Source organism: Pristiophorus japonicus, unplaced genomic scaffold, assembly GCF_044704955.1.
Source record: "Pristiophorus japonicus isolate sPriJap1 unplaced genomic scaffold, sPriJap1.hap1 HAP1_SCAFFOLD_621, whole genome shotgun sequence".
NCBI lineage: Eukaryota > Metazoa > Chordata > Chondrichthyes > Pristiophoridae > Pristiophorus > Pristiophorus japonicus.
This window is the reverse complement of record NW_027254533.1, coordinates 577-5,000: the sequence shown is the minus strand read 5'-3', so window position 1 is coordinate 5,000 and position 4,424 is coordinate 577. Positions and strand designations below refer to the sequence as shown.

The window sequence follows — 4,424 nt, the reverse complement described above, 5'->3', positions numbered from 1 at the left end:
CCCTTATCCTGAGACTGTGCCCCATAGTTCAAAAGAAAACACCAGGAATTGAACTCGGACCTCTATGCTGTGTATGGTTTTATGCCATCTTCGAATGTCCAGATGGAGATTTACATTATATTTTCCTTGGAAAGATATGGAAGTCTTTTTTCCCCTGCCACATGGTGCAATATTCATTGGAAGTTATTGTAATGTAGAAAAGGTGAACTCGAAAATGGCTGCCTTAATTTGTTTGTTTCAATGACCGTAGCTCACAATAAAATTGCATAATCTGATTGGCTCACTAGGGATTAACATTCGGTATAACTAAGGGATCATTAGAATGAGCCACAACTCATATTGGAGCTACTGTCTCCAGCAATTCGTTTCTCACTGAGAATGCACGCTCCTGGAAACAGTCCAATACTTGCCATTTACTATCCGCTTCTCGCTGCTGTCGGTGTTCCAGGTAAGGTATTACAGCAAGTCATTGGTTGTTAAGGATATCACGGTTTCTGCTGATGATCTGCATCTTTACCCGATTTGGCATTTTGTGTTTCGAGATTTTGCTTCACAGCCGCTTTGTTCATTGTGTTCTGATGAAAGATCACTGATCTGATACATTAACTCATTTTCTCTCTCCACAGATGTTGCTTGACCTTCCAGGTTTTCTGGTCTCATTTCAAATCTCCCTGAGTCAGAGTATGTGTCTTCTGTATCCCTGTTCAGTGTGACATTTTATTGGAATTGTAAAGTTCCCCGGGTGTCCAAAGCAAAATTTATTACAACATTATTCTGCATCAGCGTGACTTCCTGTCCCAGATCTATATTCGCAGTGCCTTCAGCTAATAATCTCTGTTCAAGTCCAAAAGTCGTTATTTTTAAAAAGTAAGAATCGTGTGACTGATGCAAAAATCTGAAGTGAACCGATGCGACAATGATCGGTCAATAATGTGTGTCTTGATATGTATTTCCCGCCACTTTTTATCAGTACAGTTAATTCTGGTGATCAAACACAGGTTCACAAATGCTGTCGACGGACAAATGTCCAGAAATGATGCGTGTAAAGGGTATTTAAAATGCATCTATTTCTGACTATTGCGTTGAAACGATACTAAAATCAACTGTGTGGTTGATAATGAAGAATAAAGGTGCAGACAGCAGGAAAATGTCTATCAACGGGTCAGGTGGGCAGAACAGTGGCAAATTGAATTTAATCCAGAGGTTTGTGAGGTAATGCATTTGGGGAAGTTTGACAAGGAAAGGGAATACACATTAAATGGTTCACTGAGAAGTGTCGAGGGACAAAGAGACGTTGGAGTGCATGTCCACAGATCCCTGAAGTTAGCAGGACAGATAGATAAGGTGATTAATAAGGCATAATTAAAGCTTGCATTTATTAGCCGCGGCATAAAATTCAAGAGCAGGGGGGGCTTATGCGTCAACTGTATAAAACACTGGTTAGGCCACAGCTGAAGTATTGTGTGCAGTTCTGGTCACCGCATTGCAGGAAGGAGATGATTGAACTGGAGATTTACGAGCATGTTGCCGGTAGTGGGGAATATTAGCCACGAGGACAGATTGGATAGGCTGGATTTGTTTTTCTTGGAACAGAGGGGAAACTTCATTGATGTGTATAAAGTTATGACGGGCCTAGATATAGTGGATAGAAAGGGTCTATTGCCATTAGCAGAGGGATCAACAACCAGGATACATCAATTTAAAATAATTAAAAGTTTTAAAGGGTATTTGAGGGGAATTTCTTCATGCAGAGTGTTCTGGAACTCACTGCCTGAAAGGATGGTAGAGGCAGAACCCCTCACCACATTTAAAAAGTACTTGGATATGCACCATAGGTGCCGTAACCTGCAGGATTACAGACCTAGAGCTGGAACGTGTGATTAAGCTGGAAAGCTTCTTGTTGGTCGAGGGCCTTAAATGGCCTCCTTCCGTGCTGTAAGCTTCTATGAATCTATGAGTCTATATGATCGAATTTCTGAACTGATTGAATGATTGCATGATTGACGTGTGATTTTAGCCATGCAATTATTGAAGGGATATTCTGAGTCATTAAATGGATGGCAATCAGTGAACGATAAACGGTTGTAGTCACGAAGTTGCACCTAAAACTCCTTGGCCTGTTCTCACTGTCCTGCTCCTTATTCATTGCTTTAGTCCGCCTACGCTCCTTCACTTTCGCTGTTCCTGCTTCCCTTCCTCAAACATTATTCAAATCTTAACAGATCAATCTCTGCTGACAGGTCACTGAATCATTCCCATCGCGAGGCTGAAATATGATCAAAATAAATAAACATCAAGGAGGAGTGATACTTAATGTTACTGTTTTCTTTTATGTCTATTTCCTGCAGCTAACTTGGTGATAATTGTGATCCTGTCCCGAGGAAAGTGCGGTCTTTCCAGATGTATCACTTGGTACCTGCTGTCCATGGCAGTGGCAGATCTCCTGGTCATTATCACCGCTGTGATATTAAACCGGATCAGTGGATTTTATTTTCAATTTAGTCTGCTGTCCACTACTCCAGGCTGTACTATAACATCTATCCTAATTTATGTAGCCACGGATAGTTCCATCTGGTTTACAGTCGCTTTCACCTTCGATCGATTTGTGGCGATATGATGCCAGAAACTGAAAACAAAATATTGCACTGAGAAAAGTGCGGCTCTGATTATAGTCATGGTCGGTGCCCTGGCTGTTTAAAAAAACATCACTTCTTATCTCACTTATGAACCTATGTTCATAACTTACAATGTCCCATGGTTATGTAACATCAAAGTAATATTTTATCGTTCTCCTCTATGGATAGTATATGACTGGCTTGACAGAATTTTAACGCCATGACTCCCCTTTCTCCTGATATTGCTGCTCAATGCTCTGACCGTCAGACATATTCTAGCGACGAGCAGAGCCCGCAGAAGGCTCCGGGCCCACAGCAATGGAGAGAATCAAAGCGACCCAGAGTTGGAGAGCCGGAGAAAATTAATCGTTTTACACTTTACCATCTCGGGCAGTTTCATCCTATTATGGACAGTGTACGTTGTAAATTTCTTGTATGTCCGAATTACAAAGAATAATTATTTCTCAGGTTCCAATTTCAAAGACCCAAAATGTATTCTCCAAGAAACCGGAAATAGTCTTCAGCTTTTGAGTTCCTGCACAAACACGTGTATTTATTCAGTGATCCAGAGTAAATTCAGAGAGGAGTTAATGGATGCGCTGAAATATCCAATGAATCTCATTATAAAATTAATCAAATTATAAAAATGTATTTTCGTGTTAATTCTGCATTACATCACACCCAGTGGGCCATCCTGTCCTGTCAGTTGTGAACCAGCTTTGTCCAGCTCCATCAGCCATAATAACATGGCCCATCTCGACATCCAAGTCTGAGAAATTGAATATCTCGACATCCACATGCGCGATATCGTACATCTTGACATCCATGTGTGAGAAATCGTACAACTGATTTGCGTGTAATTAAGATTATATTTTAATCAGAGGGCCTTATTTCAGTACTGCCGGCGGTTTGTTTCCTCAGAGTAGTATTATCAAACCAATGCTAACAGATACTTTTCCATTCTATCGTGCTCTCATGAATCACCATCGGCTCACTGCATTACAACAGTGACTACACTTTCAAAAAGTATTTCACTGGCTGTAAAGCGCTTTGAGACATCCACTCGTTGTAAAAGGTGCTATATAAATCCAGTACTTTCTTTCTTTCCTTCTTAGAGTCAGGATTATGCGACTATGTGACAACCAGTTGTTATCCTGTAGAGACCGCTCTGAATATCCTTGATCCATAACTCTCAGGACTATTGCGAGTGGTGGATCATGGCAGCAGTCTCTGTGATCCTGCGCAAAATAGAGACAAAATTTACAGTCACTTGGACAAGTATGGATTAATTAAAGGACGCCAGTATGCAGTTGTTAAAGGTAAATTGTGTTTAAATAACTTGATTGAGTTTTTTTACGTTGGTAACAGAGAGAGTAGTTGAGGGCAATGCGGTTGATGTGGTATACATGAACTTCCAAAAAGTCGAAGTGCCAGCTAATACGTTTGCCTGCAAAGTAGAAGCCCATGGAGTAAGAGGGAAAGTTGCAGCATGGGTACCAAATTAGCTGAATGACAGGAAAGAGGGATTAGTGATGAATGGAATGTGTTTCTGACTGATATCAGTGTTACCCAGGAGTCTTTATCAGGAACGTTGCTTTTCTTGATATATATTAATGAATTGGACTTGGGTGTACTTGTCTCAATTGCAAAATTTACAGACGACACAAAACTTAGAAGTATGGTGAACATTGACGCGGACAGTGATAGACTTCAAAAGGGCACCACAGTCTGTTGGAATGGGCGGACCAGTGGCAGATGAAATCCAATGCAGATAAGTGTGAAGTGTAACATTTTGGTAGGAAGAACGAG

The 4,424-nt window shown here is 40.8% G+C and overlaps 1 pseudogene; it reads left to right on the top strand.

The window, feature by feature from the left end:
- The first annotated feature begins 378 nt into the window (after positions 1–378).
- Positions 379–3,259, top strand: LOC139255697 (probable G-protein coupled receptor 139; annotated as a pseudogene).
- Positions 3,260–4,424: the final 1,165 nt, after the last annotated feature.